The 14,224-nt window shown below is 40.5% G+C and overlaps 1 protein-coding gene across 2 annotated transcripts in view; it reads right to left on the reverse strand.

Annotated features, from left to right (window-relative positions):
• Window positions 1-14,224, reverse strand: part of LOC109426385 (insulin-like growth factor 2 mRNA-binding protein 1) — a 274,999-nt gene that overhangs the window by 173,257 nt on the left and 87,518 nt on the right. The gene's annotated exons all lie outside the window — the stretch shown is intronic.

The raw sequence follows: 14,224 nt of genomic DNA on the forward strand, positions 1-14,224 counted from the left end.
GCTAGAGGTAAGTTGCAAGCGAACAAGCGAGGAAACATCCTTCCCCGCAGGATAGATCGCTTGCTCGCTCGCAGGTAGATAGGTTTCCGAAACGTGAGGTTCCTCGAGCGACCTCAGTTCGGATGGTTGGGAGAACAGAGGCGTGCGTTAGGGTGAGCATTGCCAAAACAAGTTAGACCAAAATCCCTAAATTATCAACTTTTTCTGTATTTCTATCAAGAACATTATCATTGCACAGCGATTCCATTTGTGCAGGGAGGCAGTTATAATTAATTTTCTTTGTTTTCGATGAGCAAGAAACAGAATGTTATGACTAAAAAATAATATTCTAGTTCGTTTTCAGTGGTGTCAAGCCACTGGGCCAAAGGTCATTAGGAGACACGAGGCGACACTAGCCAGAAGCTTGTGCTTGCTGGCATACACCGCATAGCTATTGAACATCATCGGGGACAGTGCCACTATAGCTGTGGGAGCTCTTTGGTAGGCGTAACCAACGTGGCTACCAAAGGTAAGCTTATCGTCGATCCTTATCCCCAAGTGTTTGACGGAGCGTTTCGAAGTGATAGTGCAAACGCCTACACTAATCACCGCTTGCTGCTCCGACTTTAGGTTGTTTACAACTACCACCTAAGTTTTGTGGTGAGCCAGTTCCAGTTTCATGGATCTCATCCACTCTTCCACAACTGCAATCGAGTGGACAGCAGTTAATTCCAATTCTTTGATCGATTCAATGTAGACTTCAAGCGGTATGTCGTCGCCACTCCCACCGGGAACTTTAACCTCAACATCTCGCCGTACATGAAATTCCGTGGCACTGGATTTAGAATGGAACCTTGCGGAACTCATGGGGTAATGTGAAAGCACTTCCGACCCACCTTTGTGTCGTAAACTAGTTCGATTCTTGAAGCAACTTCTGAGAGTCTTGTACAAGTACCCGGGTATTCCCCAAGCAGGTGCGTATCGGCAATATCCGCTCAGCAGGCGCTGGGGAACGCGTTCCTTACATCCAGAATCACTACTGCGAATCTCCCTTCTCTTACGCTGGAGCGCAATCCCAGCGGTTTTTGTAACCGACAGGATGGCGTCTACGGTCGACCTCTGCACAGTGGGAAAAATCGACCCAAAAAACGGATCTTTTAATGCCGCTGGTTTCGGTACGTGAAGTTGACCATTTCTGACGTAAAAAAATACGAGAAATCGATTGGTGCTAATTTCAATCACCTCACGGCACGGGAAGTGGTCCGTTTTGCCCCATTTTGCCCTTTTTTCATACAAAAAGATAATCAAAATGTACTTTCAAACAACTAACACGACCGTGGATCACTGGGAATAGCTGCAGGTATAATTAGAGGTTATTAGAAATCATAAACATATATGAAAGATCCTTTTAAATGCTTATATTGCCCCATATGCCCCAACAATTGCTAAAATTGTGAATTTTACATGATTATGAATGGATTTCACTAGTTTACAAAATAAAACGAAAGTCGTGAACTTCTGTCAAAGACCAAAATTTTTGAAGTATAATTTAGCGCTGATTTCGAAACCATGCTTCAAAAAATTTAAAGTAGAACAGTTTTTGAATTCTAGCTCAATATCGAGTGTTACAACTTTTTGAAATATGGAATTTATTAAAATTCAAATATCTAGCGTTTTGTTTAACCAATTTTAAATCTTTTTCCATAAATTAAAAGCTGAATATAATACCATTCGATCATCTGAACGCGGGTTTTGCGTTAGATTGATGAAATTCAAGATATTGGCCAGTTCTGGGGACGATCTCCTTAAATTTTAGCAAATTTTCCAAAAATATATGAAGAAATGTATTTTTTCGACAAGATAAAAACAATTTAAAAATTCTTTCTCAACGTTTATTTGACATATTATATGTAGGCGAGTTACAGTAAAAAATTCAGCTCAATCGGAGCATTGATTACGGAGAATGGGATGTGTGAAGTGAGCGACTTTGCTTTAAAATAGAACAAAAATCGATTTTAAATCATCATCCTTGTATGGAAAGTCGAAAAAAAATCCGCTCTACTGTAATTTTTTTCCTTCGCGTTTTCGAACTCAGGCCATGATTCTACACCAAAAACGATCATCAGCTTACCGAGTTCAAAAATGCTGTAAACTAGTGTTTTTAATCTTACTGATTTGAATTTCTGTTTTGTTAGCATAAACAAAAAGAGCTGGATCTGTTATTACCAGAACCATCTTCAGTAGTTGTCCAATTTGCCCTATTTTGCCCTATTATCATAGAAAAATGAGATTTAAAATGTATTTATAAGAAACAGATACTGTAATGGAGCGTTTAAATTAGTTTCAGTTACAATTGGAAGCTAACAGCTATCATGCGCATAAATGAAAGATATTTTCCCTATTTTGCCCTACATGCCCCTGAAACTGCTGAATGATATTTTTTTCTATTGTTTTGTAATGTCACTGGTCGCAGTACATGAAGTCCTAGATCATTTTTTATATATACAAATACAGTTTATCGATAAGGTTTAGAATCATTCACGGGAGGGTACAAATAGCTGTCCAATTTAATCCCCATTTGCTTATGTACGAATTGATGGACTTTTGTTACTGAAACCAATGTAATCGAAAGGACAGTTAAAACATATGACTTGGTTTTGTTTGATTTTTATTAGGCTTTTATTGCAGCAATAATTGAAACTCACAGTTTTATGATTGCTTTTATGAAAACCGTTGATAAAATGTTTTATAGTATACTTGAAGATACCCATAAAGACAGATTTTAAGAGTAAACAAAACTTTCCAATATGTAAAGCTTCTGGCAATCATTATTACCACAATAAAACTGTTAAAACTCTCAACAGATGGCGATCCGTTCGATTAGTAACGACATCTGTTAGTGGAAAAGCAGAAACTACGACACTGCTAGGTTTATTGCGGTCATCAAAAAAGTAAACTTGCTTTCGTTTTATTTTCGCTGATTATGGTTGTCGCCATATTGAAGAATTAGCTAACGCGAATGGAAAATAGGTAATTCTGCTCAAATTAGCAATGAATTGATAGTTTTCCACCATTTCCATAACATGCTCACATAAATAAAATCTCTCTGCTGAGTTTTCTTGTGATTCGAGATAGTTTTACCAAATTAACAAATTGTTTTATTTCATTCCAAGATGAGAATATTCACTATTTTCGAAGCGCATTAATTTTATGTTTCTGCAACTCCAATATTCACGGTAAAATTGAATGCGCATACGCCTACCAACACAATAACTACTGAAATATTACTTTGAAATGATCGCTTTCTACTAACGAATGATGTATCCTCTTGAACTTTACGTGCCATCGAAGAAGCTTCTCTGCATCTTGCGCTGTCACAGTTTTTGTTGAAAAAAAAACAACAACAATCGAGAATGGAACATTTTTCAACTATGTTTAAAAACGGGTTTATTGCTACTCTTAATGCGGTTTGCAAAACCTCTCCGAGAGTGGTCCACTTAGCCGGAAGATGCTCTTAAAGAGGTTATCAAGAGGTTTTAATGTATAAATCAGTTTTATTGCAAGTTTTATGAAATTGGTCATGAAGATCTCTTGTAGAGCCGAACAAAACTTAAAATGTTACTTGGCAATAATCTTAATTTGTGGCAAATATGCAAACAACTGATTAAATAAGGCATCTTAAATATATATATTTGGTGCTTTGAGACGCCCTATTTAATCTCTTTAGCGCACATTTGACATAATTTAGAAAATGCTTATAATGCCCAAAAATCAGGGTAAATTGGGGTGAAATGGACAGCTAATTATACCAATCCGAGAATGATTGTAGTATTATTCCTTAAACTGCATTTGTATGTATCAAAAATGAACCAGGGCTTCATGTTTTGCATCCAGCGACATTACAAAACCATACAAAATATGTTATTATCCAGCAGTTTTAGGGGCATGTAGGGTAAAATAGGGAAAATAGATAACTGTTAGCTTCCAATTGCACCTAAAACTAATTTCAACATTCCATAACAGTATTTGTTTTTCATAAATACATTTTGAATCTTATTTTTTCATGAAAATAGGGCAAAATGGGGCAAATTGGACAACTACTGAAGATGATTCTGATGAAAAAAGATTCAGTGCTTTTTGTTTATGCCAAGCAAATCAACTTCATGTCAGTAACATTGAAAATCCATTCATAATTAGGAAAAATTGTGAATATCCGACAGTTGTTGGGGCATATGGGGCAAAATAAGCATTTAAAAGACTCTTCCATTTATTCTTATGATTCCTATTAACTTCCAATTACACCTGCAGCTATTTTCAATGATCTACAGTCGTGTTAGTTGTTTGAAAGTACATTTTGATTCTCTTTTTGTATGAGAAAAGGGCAAAATGGACCACTTCCCGTGCCGTGCGGTGAATGAAATTAGCACCAATCGATTTCTCGTAATTTTTTACATCAGAAATGGTCAACTTCACGTACCGAAACCAGCGGCGTTAAAAGATCCGTTTTTTGGGTCGATTTTCCCACTGTGCTCTGCTTCCGGAAACCGTACTGGCTACTCGAGAGACCATTTACACACTCGGTGTGCCTCAACATTCTATTGAGGATGATCTTTTCGAGCACCTTCTTCGCCGTGTCGCTCAACCAAATTGGCAATAGAGCCAGGCTCTGCAGCTTTCAAACTTCTGGGAAAACTCCCTTCTTCAGGCATTTCTGCATAGCAGACCTGAACATCTCGGGAGCCTCTGTATTAGCTACTATTAAGGCCAGGTTCGGAACTCCGTCCGTACCTGGGGCCTTACCTACGCTATGGGACTTTGCTATCCCCACAGCTTCCACATCGGTGACCCTCTCCTCATCGACTGCCCCTATTTCCGGCTATCCTACGAAAGGAGGCCAAGGACTATGATCATGACGTGGAAAAAGCCCCTCGATGATCCCCTCCAACATCTCTGGAGACTTCTTTGTAGGAGCCATTACATATTACACCTCTTGTTTTAGCCATCACGATCATGTAGGCATCACTCCACGGATTCGCATTGGCACTCTGGCAGAGACCCTCAAAGCAGCCCTTTTTGTTTTGCCCTTATCTCGGTCTTCAGCGTGGCTTTTGCAGCGGCAAACACCGCCCGTCGTTCGTTTCGTTCTTCCTCAGATCGTGCCCGTAGGTAGGCATGGCGCAGGTCCGCAATCGCGTCAGTCCACCAGCAAGCCGGTGGCTTCCCATTTCTAAGGTGAACTTGGTTAGGCATGGTCGCATCGCACGCACCCGAGAGCGCCGCTACCAACTCGTCGCCGTCTAAACCAAGTTGGATTCGTTCACAGTGTTGCCTCCCCAAAAAACCCTTTGATGAAGTATGACGTCTTCCACCTGCGAGGGCTTGGTATTTGCCTACCCACCTCTTCCTCTACCCGCTGCATGCTATTGTTCTAGTCGATACAGCAGCGAACCGCCAGGTGATCGCTGTGAGTGTAGCCATACTCTCCAGTTCAAACTACTTGTTAGACCAGTACTACAAAAAGTAACGTCAATAATCGACTCCACATGGTTCCGACTAATGTTAGTCTCGGTACCGACATTAACCAGGACAACATCTAGCATGACCAGTGTCTCTAGCAGGATTTGACCCCACTGGTTCGTGAAACGGCTTCCCCATTCCACGGCCCAGGCATTGAAGTCACCTACTATTACAATCGGCCTTCGCCCAATCTGCGCGGTCGTCATACAGTCCAGCATCTGCGTGAACTGCTTGATCGACCACCGTGGAGGCGCATAGCAGCTACAGAAGAAGACCCCGTTTACTTTGGCGACCACGAAGCCCTCATAGGTAGTAGAAACCAACTCCTGCACGAGGTATTTATCCGTCGTCCATATCGCTGTCATTTTTCCGGACCCAACTGTCGTACTCGGTGTGGGTATGATGACGATATCCGTCCCCCACTTAAAAACTGCCTGACAAAGCAGTTGCTGTACTGCGTCACAGTGGTTCAGGTTCAGCTTCGTTACCTGCACTGTGATTTGTTCACTGCGGCTTTCTTGAAGGCCGGACACCTTTGACCCCCCGTTGGGTGCCTGTTTCTCACGGATTTCCCGGTGAAAATCAAACACGTGGGTGGAATCGTGCAGCCTTGTGCCTTATGGCCTTCGTCGCTGCACCTCCTGCACAGCTTGTTCCTGTCAGGGCCTTTACAGAACAAAGACTTTTGGCCTGGTTCCAGACATCTAAAGCAAACTTCCGGTGGCTCATGCAAGGTAAGTTGTCATACTGACCACTGACCAGCCCACCTTTAGCTTCCGGCCTTTTCAGGCCCAGCCTAACCAAATTTTCTTGCGATAATGCCCTTGTCGTCCACAAAGCGCACAATCTTCCCGAGCAATGATTAAGAATAGCCATGAGAGTCAGTCATCTTGTCGCCACCCCAGGCAAGGCACTGGTTCACTTCCCCCTTCTTGGACGATCCCACGGGCAGTGATTCGCATGATTCACGTGGGGCCAAGTTTTCCCTTCGATGTCCAATGCACTTTAGATTTGGACCTGTAAATACGTCTGATACTGCGCACATCGGCTCCCAGATCCATGAACTTGACGTCACTTCACATCGCCTTCAAGACGTCTGAGTACTTAGACTGTTCGGTCTTGATGACGAGTGCTGCGGTCTTCTCGCGCTTGGCACCTACTCTTCTACGTCACCTGGGTTTGATGTCCCTACGCTCTTGCCCATATAGCGGTTTGAATTATGAAGTACTCTTAAACCCCTCTAGAACCTCTTTAAACGCCCTGACGCACATTGAAACGTCATGAAAAGACTCAAAAGCCCCCTAAAACCCCTCCAAAGTCTATTAAAACACCGTGAAATGCCCTGGATTCAGGATTCGGGATTCTGAGGAGAATCTTCTTAGGATTCTGTGAAGAATCATCTCAGTATTCTGAGGAGCATTCTCTGTTGATTCTGATAACAATTCTCTCAAGATTCTAGAAAGAATCCTCTCAGGATTCTGTGGAAAAGCCTCTCAGGATTCTGTGTAGAAGCCTCTCAGAATTCTAAGGATAATCCTTTCAGAATTCCATGGAAAATCATCTCAGGTTTTCAAGACAATCCCCTCTAATGATTATAGAGAGATTTATCTCAGTGTTCTGTAGAGAATCCTCTCAGGATTTTGAAGAGAATCCTCTCAGGATTCTTACGAGAATCCTCCTCCGGATACCTCTCAGGTTTCTGACGGGATCCTTTCGGGATTCTAAAAAGAATCCTCTCAGGGTTCTAAGGCGAATACTCTCAGGATTCTGAGGGAAATCCTCTCAGGATTCTTAGGAGAATCCTCTCAGCATTCTTAGGAGAATCCTCTCAGGTTTCTTAGGAGAATCCTCTCAGGTTTCTTAGGAGAATCCTCTCAGGATTCTTAGGAGAACCCTCTCAGGATTCTTAGGAGAATCCTCTCAGGATTCTTAGGAGAATCCTCTCAGGATTCTTAGGAGAATCCTCTCAGGATTCTTAGGAGAATCCTCTCAGGATTCTTAGGAGAATCCTCTCAGGATTCTTAGGAGAATCCTCTCAGGATTCTTAGGAGAATCCTTTCAGGATTCTTAGGAGAATCCACTCAGGTTTCTTAGGAAAATCCTCTCAGGATTCTGAGAAGAATCCTCTCAGGATTCTGAGAAGAATCCTCTCAGGATTCTGAGAAGAATCCTCTCAGGATTCTGAGAAGAATCCTCTCAGGATTCTGAGAAGAATCCTCTCAGGATTCTGAGAAGAATCCTCTCAGGATTCTGAGAAGAATCCTCTCAGGATTCTGAGAAGAATCCTCTCAGGATTCTGAAAAGAATCCTCTTAGGATTCTGAAAAGAATCCTCTCAGGATTCTGAAAAAAATCCTCTCAGGATTCTGAAAAGAATCCTCTCAGGATTCTGAAAAGAATCCTCTCAGGATTCTGAAAAGAATCCTCTCAGGATTCTGAAAAGAATCCTCTCAGGATTCTGAAAAGAATCTTCTCAGGATTCTGAAAAGAATCCTCTCAGGATTCTGAAAAGAATCCTCTCAGGATTGAGAAAAGAATCCTCTCAGGATTCTGAAAAGAATCCTCTCAGGATTCTGAAAGGAATCCTCTCAGGATTCTGAAAAGAATCCTCTCAGGATTCTGAAAAGAATCTTCTCAGGATTCTGAAAAGAATCCTCTCAGGATTCTGAAAGGAATCCTCTCAGATTCTGAAAAGAATCCTCTCAGGATTCTGAAAAGAATCCTCTCAGGATTCTGAAAAGAATCCTCTCAGGATTCTGAAAAGAATCCTCTCAGGATTCTGAAAAGAATCCTCTCAGGATTCTGAAAAGAATCCTCTCAGGATTCTGAAAAGAATCCTCTCAGGATTCTGAAAAGAATCCTCTCAGGATTCTGAAAAGAATCCTCTCAGGATTCTGAAAAGAATCCTCTCAGGATTCTGAAAAGAATCCTCTCAGGATTCTGAAAAGAATCCTCTCAGGATTCTGAAAAGAATCCTCTCAGGATTCTGAAAAGAATCCTCTCAGGATTCTGAAAAGAATCCTCTCAGGATTCTGAAAAGAATCCTCTCAGGATTCTGAAAAGAATCCTCTCAGGATTCTGAAAAGAATCCTCTCAGGATTCTGAAAAGAATCCTCTCAGGATTCTGAAAAGAATCTTCTCAGGATTCTGAAAAGAATCCTCTCAGGATTCTGAAAAGAATCCTCTCAGGATTGAGAAAAGAATCCTCTCAGGATTCTGAAAAGAATCCTCTCAGGATTCTGAAAGGAATCCTCTCAGGATTCTGAAAAGAATCCTCTCAGGATTCTGAAAAGAATCTTCTCAGGATTCTGAAAAGAATCCTCTCAGGATTCTGAAAGGAATCCTCTCAGATTCTGAAAAGAATCCTCTCAGGATTCTGAAAAGAATCCTCTCAGGATTCTGAAAAGAATCCTCTCAGGATTCTGAAAAGAATCCTCTCAGGATTCTGAAAAGAATCCTCTCAGGATTCTGAAAAGAATCCTCTCAGGATTCTGAAAAGAATCCTCTCAGGATTCTGAAAAGAATCCTCTCAGGATTCTGAAAAGAATCCTCTCAGGATTCTGAAAAGAATCCTCTCAGGATTCTGAAAAGAATCCTCTCAGGATTCTGAAAAGAATCCTCTCAGGATTCTGAAAAGAATCCTCTCAGGATTCTGAAAAGAATCCTCTCAGGATTCTGAAAAGAATCCTCTCAGGATTCTGAAAAGAATCCTCTCAGGATTCTGAAAAGAATCCTCTCAGGATTCTGAAAAGAATCCTCTCAGGATTCTGAAAAGAATCCTCTCAGGATTCTGAAAAGAATCTTCTCAGGATTCTGAAAAGAATCCTCTCAGGATTCTGAAAAAAATCCTCTCAGGATTCTGAAAAGAATCCTCTCAGGATTCTGAAAAGAATCCTCTCAGGATTCCGAAAAGAATCTTCTCAGGATTCTGAAAAGAATCCTCTCAGGATTCTGAAAAGAATCCTCTCAGGATTCCGAAAAGAATCCTCTCAGGATTCTGAAAAGAATCCTCTCAGGATTCTGAAAAGAATCTTCTCAGGATTCGGAAAAGAATCCTCTCAGGATTCTGAAAAGAATCCTCTCAGGATTCTGAAAAGAATCCTCTCAGGATTCTGAAAAGAATCCTCTCAGGATTCTGAAAAGAATCTTCTCAGGATTCGGAAAAGAATCCTCTCAGGATTCTGAAAAGAATCCTCTCAGGATTCTGAAAAGAATCCTCTCAGGATTCTGAAAAGAATCCTCTCAGGATTCTGAAAAGAATCCTCTCAGGATTCTGAAAAGAATCCTCTCAGGATTCTGAAAAGAATCCTCTCAGGATTCTGAAAAGAATCCTCTCAGGATTCTGAAAAGAATCTCTCAGGATTCTGAAAAGAATCCTCTCAGGATTCTGAAAAGAATGCTCTCAGGATTCTGAAAAGAATCCTCTCAGGTTTCTGAAAAGAATCCTCTCAGGATTGAGAAAAGAATCCTCTCAGGATTCTGAAAAGAATCCTCTCAGGATTCTGAAAGGAATCCTCTCAGGGTTCCTAAAAGAATCCTCTCAGAATTCTGAAAAGAATCCTCTCAGGATTCTGAAAAGAATCCTCTCAGATTCTGAAAAGAATCCTCTCAGGATTCTGAAAAGAATCCTCTCAGGATTCTGAAAAGAATCCTCTCAGGATTCTGAAAAGAATCCTCTCAGGATTCAGAAAAGAATCCTCTCAGGATTCTGAAAAGAATCCTCTCAGGATTCTGAAAAGAATTCTCTCAGGATTCTGAAAAGAATCCTCTCAGGATTCAGAAAAGAATCCTCTCAGGATTCTGAAAAGAATCCTCTCAGGATTCTGAAAAGAATTCTCTCAGGATTCTGAAAAGAATCCTCTCAGGATTCTGAAAAGAATCCTCTCAGGATTGAGAAAAGAATCCTCTCAGGATTCTGAAAAGAATCCTCTCAGGATTCTGAAAAGAATCCTCTCAGGATTCTGAAAAGAATCCTCTCAGGATTCTGAAAAGAATCCTCTCAGGATTCTGAAAAGAATCCTCTCAGGATTCTGAAAAGAATCCTCTCAGGATTCTGAAAAGAATCCTCTCAGGATTCTGAAAAGAATCCTCTCAGGATTGAGAAAAGAATCCTCTCAGGATTCTGAAAAGAATCCTCTCAGATTCTGAAAAGAATCCTCTCAGGATTCTGAAAAGAATCCTCTCAGGATTCTGAAAAGAATCCTCTCAGGATTCTGAAAAGAATCCTCTCAGGATTCTGAAAAGAATCCTCTCAGGATTCTGAAAAGAATCCTCTCAGGTTTCTGAAAAGAATCCTCTCAGGATTGAGAAAAGAATCCTCTCAGGATTCTGAAAAGAATCCTCTCAGGATTCTGAAAGGAATCCTCTCAGGGTTCCTAAAAGAATCCTCTCAGAATTCTGAAAAGAATCCTCTCAGGATTCTGAAAAGAATCCTCTCAGATTCTGAAAAGAATCCTCTCAGGATTCTGAAAAGAATCCTCTCAGGATTCTGAAAAGAATCCTCTCAGGATTCTGAAAAGAATCCTCTCAGGATTCAGAAAAGAATCCTCTCAGGATTCTGAAAAGAATCCTCTCAGGATTCTGAAAAGAATTCTCTCAGGATTCTGAAAAGAATCCTCTCAGGATTCTGAAAAGAATCCTCTCAGGATTCAGAAAAGAATCCTCTCAGGATTCTGAAAAGAATCCTCTCAGGATTCTGAAAAGAATTCTCTCAGGATTCTGAAAAGAATCCTCTCAGGATTCTGAAAAGAATCCTCTCAGGATTGAGAAAAGAATCCTCTCAGGATTCTGAAAAGAATCCTCTCAGGATTCTGAAAAGAATCCTCTCAGGATTCTGAAAAGAATCCTCTCAGGATTCTGAAAAGAATCCTCTCAGGATTGAGAAAAGAATCCTCTCAGGATTCTGAAAAGAATCCTCTCAGATTCTGAAAAGAATCCTCTCAGGATTCTGAAAAGAATCCTCTCAGGATTCTGAAAAGAATCCTCTCAGGATTCTGAAAAGAATCCTCTCAGGATTCTGAAAAGAATCCTCTCAGGATTCTGAAAAGAATCCTCTCAGGATTCTGAAAAGAATCCTCTCAGGATTCTGAAAAGAATCCTCTCAGGATTCTGAAAAGAATCCTCTCAGGATTCTGAAAAGAATTCTCTCAGGATTCTGAAAAGAATCCTCTCAGGATTCTGAAAAGAATCCTCTCAGGATTCTGAAAAGAATCCTCTCAGGATTCTGAAAAGAATCCTCTCAGGATTCTGAAAAGAATCCTCTCAGGATTCTGAAAAGAATCCTCTCAGGATTCTGAAAAGAATCCTCTCAGGATTCTGAAAAGAATCCTCTCAGGATTCTGAAAAGAATCCTCTCAGGATTCTGAAAAGAATTCTCTCAGGATTCTGAAAAGAATTCTCTCAGGATTCTGAAAAGAATCCTCTCAGGATTCTGAAAAGAATCCTCTCAGGATTCAGAAAAGAATCCTCTCAGGATTCTGAAAAGAATCCTCTCAGGATTCTGAAAAGAATCCTCTCAGGATTCTGAAAAGAATCCTCTCAGGATTCTGAAAAGAATCCTCTCATGATTCTGAAAAGAATCCTCTCAGGGTTCTGAAAAGAATCCTCTCAGGATTCTGAAAAGAATCCTCTCAGGATTCTGAAAAGAATCCTCTCAGGATTCTGAAAAGAATCCTCTCAGGATTCTGAAAAGAATCCTCTCAAGATTCTGAAAAGAATCCTCTCAGGATTCTGAAAAGAATCCTCTCAGGATTCTGAAAAGAATCCTCTCAGGATTCGGAAAAGAATCCTCTCAGGATTGAGAAAAGAATCCTCTCAGGATTCTGAAAAGAATCCTCTCAGGATTCTGAAAGGAATCCTCTCAGGGTTCCTAAAAGAATCCTCTCAGAATTCTGAAAAGAATCCTCTCAGGATTCTGAAAAGAATCCTCTCAGGATTCTGAAAAGAATTCTCTCAGGATTCTGAAAAGAATTCTCTCAGGATTCTGAAAAGAATCCTCTCAGGATTCTGAAAAGAATCCTCTCAGGATTCAGAAAAGAATCCTCTCAGGATTCTGAAAAGAATCCTCTCAGGATTCTGAAAAGAATCCTCTCAGGATTCTGAAAAGAATCCTCTCATGATTCTGAAAAGAATCCTCTCAGGGTTCTGAAAAGAATCCTCTCAGGATTCTGAAAAGAATCCTCTCAGGATTCTGAAAAGAATCCTCTCAGGATTCTGAAAAGAATCCTCTCAGGATTCTGAAAAGAATCCTCTCAAGATTCTGAAAAGAATCCTCTCAGGATTCTGAAAAGAATCCTCTCAGGATTCTGAAAAGAATCCTCTCAGGATTCGGAAAAGAATCCTCTCAGGATTGAGAAAAGAATCCTCTCAGGATTCTGAAAAGAATCCTCTCAGGATTCTGAAAGGAATCCTCTCAGGGTTCCTAAAAGAATCCTCTCAGAATTCTGAAAAGAATCCTCTCAGGATTCTGAAAGGAATCCTCTCAGATTCTGAAAAGAATCCTCTCAGGATTCTGAAAAAAAATCTTCTCAGGATTCTGAAAAAAAGTGAAGAGTTCTCTCAGGATTCTGAGAAGAATCCTCTCAGGTGAATCCTCTCAGGATCCCGAGGAGAATCTTCTCTAGATTCTGAGGAAAATCCTCTCAGGATTCTATGGAGATTGCTCTCAGGATTCTAAAGAGAATCCCCTCAGAACTCTATAAAGAATCCCCTCAGGGTTCTGAGGATTTCTCAGTAAAATTCTAAAGAGAATCCTTCCAGGATTGTGAGGAGAATCCTTTCAGGGTTGTTAGGAGAATCCTTTCAGGATTCTGAGGAGATTCCTTTAAGATTTCTGAGAAGAATCCTCTCTGGATTCTGAGGATTCTGTGGAGAATTCTATCAGGATTCTGGAGAGAAATACTTCCATGGTTCTGAAAAGAATCCTCTCATTATATTGTGGAGAACACTCTTAGGATTTTGAGTGGAAGCCTCTCAGTATTCTGAGGAGTATTCTCTCAAAAAGGAAAAGGATTACTCTGAAGAGAAACCTCTCAGGACTCTGAGATGAATCCTTTTAGGACTCTAAGGAAGATTCTCTCATGATTCTGTGGAAAATCTTCTCAGGATTCTGTGGAGAATATTATCAGCTAAGATAATTTAGCTGCCGTTTCTCAATCTTATTGTTAGCTGATAATAAAACAACCAGAAAACCTAACTTGCAAGCAAGAAAACCAGAAGTTGCCAATTTTTATTGGGAAATCAAAAGATTTTTCGTGGGTTGACATCATTCACCTATAGTAATGATCAAATCACATACGGCAGCTATATAATCGTATAAATAAACATTAGAAATTAGCAATAAATTTGAACAAAATTACCTAACACTTCGTATGGGCGAAGCAATAAACATTCCGGTTTTGTTGAATTACTGGAAAATCTATGGATATTTTTCAATAGTTTTTGTGCTGATGATAAAAAGAAGGAACAAAAAAAGAAGGAACATCTGAGCGAGCAATGGCGCTTAAGCCTAGGCATTAGGGCCAGGACACGGACTAAATACCTGTGTCCCATCCCAGGAAGCACCAAGGATCAAGGGGTGACATTAACCTTCTTAGCATCGTCACCCCCACCGATTTTTGCCGTATTTTACTTTTTAATAAACTGAGCGGTTGGTACGAGATGTCCCCACTCATTGTTTTAATTGTTGAATTAAATAAAAACGCTGCACAGTAGGCCTGGCCGCTTTAATG

Source organism: Aedes albopictus, chromosome 3 (assembly GCF_035046485.1).
Source record: "Aedes albopictus strain Foshan chromosome 3, AalbF5, whole genome shotgun sequence".
Taxonomy (NCBI): Eukaryota; Metazoa; Arthropoda; class Insecta; order Diptera; family Culicidae; genus Aedes; species Aedes albopictus.